This window comes from Cyprinus carpio, unplaced genomic scaffold (assembly GCF_018340385.1).
Source record: "Cyprinus carpio isolate SPL01 unplaced genomic scaffold, ASM1834038v1 S000006593, whole genome shotgun sequence".
NCBI classification, from domain to species: Eukaryota; Metazoa; Chordata; class Actinopteri; order Cypriniformes; family Cyprinidae; genus Cyprinus; species Cyprinus carpio.
The window spans coordinates 849,585-855,936 of record NW_024879242.1 but is presented as its reverse complement, the minus strand read 5'-3'; positions in this window follow the sequence as shown (position 1 = coordinate 855,936).

Sequence of the window (6,352 nt, the reverse complement as noted above, 5' to 3'; positions counted from 1 at the left end):
TCAGTCAGTTGCTGCAGACAATTTAGGAGCTCACGGAATAGCAGGCTTTGTTGAGAGTTTTACAGGCCCCTATTTTTGTCGTTTTTGTACTGCAACAGCCTCAGAAATTGCATTGAATGAGGTGAGATCAGAAACTTTTATCCTCAGAACAAAAGAAACACACGGAACTCATGTCAAATCAGCCTTAGATAGTGTCAGTAACTGTTTTTGGAGTTAAATGAGCATGTCCTTTGACTAAAGCCCTTTCTCATTTTCGTGTTGTCGGTGGCTACCCTCCTGACATTGCCCATGACCTCTTTGAAGGCATTGTGCCAGTTGTAATAGCAAGTTGTCTCAAAATATTAATATCAAAGAAGTATATCAGCTAGGATGATATCAACAATACCATTCTTCACTTTCCATACAGTGGACAGACAAAACAAAAATAAGCCTCATGTTTAGCCGCAAAATCTGTCAAGCAGGAAAACCATAGGCGGTAATGCCCATGAAAACTGGAGCTTGCTAAGATTGCTTCCCTTCCTAATTGGGCCCCAAATTCCTGAGCTTGATCCTGCATGGCAAGTCTTGTTGGATCTAACAGATCGTGGAGCTTGTGGTTGCCCCAGTCCACAACGATGAGTCTATTGCATTTCTTGAAAGCAAAGTTTCTGACCATAGACAAAGGCATCAAGAGGTGTTTCCACAGAATAGACTGCTGCCCAAACATCATCTAGAACATTATCCAAAACTAATAAAGTTGTTTGGGCCTCTTGTGGGTCTTTGGACCATGAGGTTTGAGGCAAAGCACAGTTTCTTTAAAAGGGTAATTAAACGCACGAGTTGCTTTAAAAATGTGCCCCTCTCTCTGGCTGTGAAACATCAGTATATGATTGGGTACCACTTGTTGTCTCCAAGTATCGATAAACCAATTCTGGATGTGTCAAATGCATCTCTTGTCCCGTTTTTTTTAAAGGAAGAGTTGGCTCAATCTTTCAAACAAAGATATCCTGATCTATCTGAAATACACCTTTCAAAAAATGTTTGGAGCAAGGGAATAAACTACAGGGCAGGTATGGTAGTTGCCCATGGGTCCGAAGGTGGACTGCCTGAGTTTGGGGAAATCCATCAAATATGCATTTTGCATCCAAGATTGTTTTTTCTTTTGAAACTGCTGTGTAGATGGTATAGAGAGCAATATGGAGCCTATGAGCTGACTCCATCTCCAGCACAAGAACTTGCTCTTGTTGAAGTCTGTGAACTGGTTGATGATTATCCCTTGGCTGCCTATCTGGTTGGGTGTATGCGGATGGTGACCTTGAAAAGATCCATCTGTGTTTAAAGTAAGTTAATAAGTTGGACACGATGATTGGATACATAACATAACATGCACATGAGGGAACACTCTTAAATTTGTCTAAGTCAAGGTTATTATCGTTAATCAAAACTAACCAAATAATGATAACTAGGTGTGTGAAAAAATTATAGTAAACTGAAATCAAAATGAGTCCTTACAAAAAAAATTAATTGTAACTGCTTGCTTGCAAAACTAACAAAAATAAACTGAAATTATAAAGTAATCTCTTTAGTTTTCGTCTTTTGCCAATTGATTTTATAGGGCCTACATAAGACTAATATATCGGGTGGAAATGAACTCTTTTCAAATTTCTTAGTTGTGCCCCTTTTAGTCCATGAATGTTGCCTGGCATCTTGGTGGCGAATGTCGGGAGAAAGCTACAGAGTCCCATAATACATAGAAAGATTAAACTTACACTGTAACTAATAAAATTTAACTAAAACCAAGCATTTAAAAAAATTAAACAACCAAACTCATTTTAAAACAAATTAAAACTAGAAAATGCTAAACTATAATAACCTTGGTCTATATGTTTTTATGTCTTGGATGTCTTTCCTCCTTAGCATGGTGTTTGACAAACATGCATACTTGCACATTTGATCTCAACAGTTTACTCTTTGAGGTGACTTAAGTTTTATTGTTTTTTTTTTTTATTTTTATTGAAGTTGGAGCATGAGTTCGATTCTCAGAGTAATCTTGGGACCAGACAGCTGTCAGAGGGTGGTGTTTCCTTCTGGTCTACCTTCAACTGTAACTGACCTAGAGACTGAGATAAAGACTCAATGTAAAATAAAACAATCCTTTCGACTGCAATTCATGGATACACTTTTTGGCAACAACTTCATAAATCCTTCTGTGGAAGTTCAAGACAAAGCTACAGTCAAGGACATATACACATCCTGCAGACCTCTCGATGGAGATCACTTTGCTGACGTTAACTCACCAACCACTCACAATGATGACCCCTTATGTTCTTCTGATGATAGCACCATAATTCTCTCATCATCCCAGTCCACCTCTTCAAGGTCTTCGAGCCAGATTTTTTTAATGTTCCGCGTTTTTTATATGATGCAGAGTTAAAGCTTGAACAAGCCGATGCAGCTTTCAGAGAAAAGGGGACCCTGCTCATTCCTGATCCAAAGCTGAAGTCTGATATACTAGAGGGGTTGATACAAGCGATAGTCCAGCACAAAGTCTATGTCACAGACAGGGAGTTTGACCAAGTTGCTGAGGCGCTCATCAAGAGGCATCCATGTTTACGAGAGAGAGGCTCAGCTACTGGCTATGGAGGATGGAAAACCAGCCTCAAATACAAGCTGTCCAACTACCGCACACATCTCCGGAAAGTAGGATGTCCTGAAGTTTGTGTAAATGCTTTGAAACATAAACCTGATGGTAAACGTAGTCCTTTCGTTAACAAACCAAAGAGGGGTGAAGTGGCCTACTATCCCTCCTTTCCACTTGGGGAGTGCGAAGAGTCCCTGGAGACGATGAGAGTTGAACTAGTTTCAGATATCAAGCAGCGTAATAACAGAGAGACAATTAGGGCTAAAATGGAGAAAACGTTTGCATTAAGACAAGAAGTAATACGTTGTGCTCCGATGATCAGCGACTTTCAAGAGAGATGGCCAGCTCTCCTTGATGTAATGGAGGCAAGTAAAAAAACTTATCAGTAAAATTGTGAAATCTTGTGTGGTAGATTAAGGTTAGACTAACACTTGGCTCCCCTTTGCATGCAATGATGTGGCTTGCAGGCTTATTTTAATGCTTACAGAGGTTTATGTATTGTAGTATGTCTGATGTGAAACTGTAGTGGGCCTCCACAGTTTACTACATTCATGTTTGGAAACAGGGGCGCAACTATCCAGTGTTGGAGGGGTATGCAGCCAAAAAATTCCCCCTCCCCCACCCTCACCCACTTCTAAATAAGTGTGCCGGACATCATCATGTATGGGTTTGAATTAATAAATGTTTATTTTAAAGTATATCAGACTGCCACTGTAAGCCTACCATAATTATATGGTATATATGTACACACATATATATATATATATATATATATATATATATATATATATATATATATATATATTATTAACAATGTTATCAAGTAATAAAAAGTTACAAACAGAATAAACAGTTAGAACTAGTCAGTCACCGGTTCTCGATGCCCAATCCTAGTAACAATGTTGCTACCAAACATTCAAAAGCGCTCTTTAGTTTCTACTAAATTGTAACATGACGTGCCTTTTCACTTGCCCATTTATCTAGTATTGCATCGAATGAAATGGTTTGTGCCACACTGTTTTCAATTGAAATGACTGCTAATTGGGTTAAGCGATCATTACTCATGTTGGAACGAAGGTATGTCTTTATCAGCTTTAGCTTGCTGAATGATCTCTCCGCAGAGGCAACTGTCAAAGGCATTGTCAGGAAATCTCTCAAGGCTACTGTTAGATTTGGAAAAAACAAATCAAGGTTCTCCTGTAGGAGAAAATTTAATTTATCCAGAGCCTTTTCATGACCCCTAAGTAGACGGCTCGCTGGGTAAATTTCCTGAATGATATCCCTTGAATCCCTTGAAAAATCAGTAGTAGCTAGGGCATACCTTGTCACTGATTCCTCCAACTCAGCTTTTGTCATGTGTTCCATTTTAAAAATGAACTTAAACTTTTCGGACACAAGCTGAAGATTGCAAAATCTGTCAGACAACTCCTGAATTACTGTGTCAACAATTGCATTGAAAACCATGCACCTAAAATGGGTCTCAGGTTCCTGTTCATAATGGCCACTGCTGGAATCATCACCATGAAATCTCTTTTGCTTTCTGAAACGTCTCTCTCTAAACTCAGGGGAAGCATCCATCTCAATGGCTATTTGACGTGCAATGTCAATGGATTTTTGAAAGCCCTCCACTCTATACTTAAGCAAGAATTCTTTAAGAGAGTCTATCGTTCTAACGGCAGTGTCCATCGAGATGTTCACTGCTTGCATTGCCTTGCTGACATAGGTGATCTCTGACAATAGATCATACCAAACCAGGAGGATCACATTCTGAGGATCTCCATGCTGACAATCTCACTAGACAGCGACTTTGCCTCTGAGACAGTTTTGCTGTCTTTTTCCACTTCCTCAAGCTTTTCCAAAGCATCAAGAATCCCCCCTAACTGGAAACTTACAGCTTTGACGGAGTCTATTTGTGCTTCCCACCTGGTATCACTCAGAGGCTTCAGTGTTATGTCCACAAATTCTTTCAGAATATCCCACCTCTTCACTGAAGCCGAAAAAATGGTGTACAGTCTTTGGAGAGTGCCAAAAAAGGTTAGACACATTCTGTTTGATGACACAGCATCACATAACAGAAGGTTCAGACTGTGGCTACAGCAGGGGATAAATAGTGCCTCTGGACACTTCTGCTGCACCAATGCTTGCACACCCTTGTGTATACCCCTCATATTTGAGCTATTGTCATAGCTCTGCCCCCTATAGTTAGCCAACTCCAACCCCAGGTTATCCAACACCCCAGTCAGTGTTTCTGTGAGGCCTTTACCAGTTGTGTCTTTCACGACTGTGAAGCCAACATAAGACTCATTGATGGTGGCATTCTTATTGTCATCTGTATGAACATACCGGATTATTACGGAGGCCTGCTCCTGCTTTGAAATGTCAGGTGTGCAATCCAACTCCACTGCAAAGTACTTGGAGGCTTTGACCTGGGCACAAATTTGACCAAGTACACATTCTGAAATTGAATCTAAAAATTCATTTTGAGTGCACCAGGAAAGATATCCTGTGGTTTCTTTAGAAGCTACCTTCCTAAGATGCTCTGCTAGTGTGACATCATATCGTGCTATGACCTCAAGGACACCCAGGAAATTTCCATTTTTAGGATCTCCTAACTTAGCATTCTTCCCCCTTAGTGGCAAGTTTCTTTCTGCAAGGAATAGTATGCAGTCAATCACTCTCGTTAACACACTTCTCCAGTGTGCCTTTTCAGCATCTATGGCTCTTTGCAATGTTCTGTCAATAGTTTTACCAAGGCGTAAGCGTGATGCTAATTCTTTCCACAACAGATAAGCATTTATGTGATCACCACTGGTTTCATGGTGCTGCAGCGTTTTTGAAAGACACTGCCAGTTATTGTACCCTACCACAAAGCGTGTGTCAACAACTCTAGCTCCACCAAAAAGCTTACATGCAAAACAATACACTTTATTTGTGCTTTTGGAGTACAGTAACCAATCCCGCTGCACTTCTTTTTCTCCATTGGTTGTTGGAAGAAAGTATTATTTTTTGGAAAAACATTTTATTCTTTTGTGTTATTTTGTATGTTGTATATGGGGATTTTTGTGTGGGATTTTCAACCATACACTGCCTAAATGAGTCTCCAATCTGGTGTGGTGGTGGCCAGTCAGATGAATCTTCTGAGTAATGCCTTGTCTCAGCCCTCTCCTCTTCACCTCTCTGTTCCACATTCTCTACCACCTCATCTTCACCTCCCTTTTCCACATTCTTCTCCAATTCCTCCTCAGTGGTGAGTGGCTTTCCATCTCTGTCTGCACTAATTTTTACCCAAAAAGGACACAGTGAATAGGTTGGTAAACAGAACTTAGTTTGGTGTGGTCTAACTAATATAACTCCTACCTGATATCATCACTGGTCTCATCTTTACTTGATGCCATTGCCGACCTCATGTCTGTCTCTTTTACCCCTTGCCTGTGTTCTTCTCCACTAAGACATTGTCAAACAAACATTATGTAATAGATGTTCCATATTACTTTTTCCTAGGGGTGTAATGATACACATATTCATATTGAACCGTTCGGTACGAGGCTTTCGGTTTGGTTTTTGGTATGCATTTTCAAACTGAATGGTTCATTGGACCATTTTTCCTGCCGATCAAAATTTCGTTATTTCAAATGTAGACGCGTCGCGCGTGGCAAGCGTGCTCATAATGTAAGAGATGCTGGCGCGAGCACAACATCAACTGGCAAACGCAATGTAAGCAGACCGAAACTG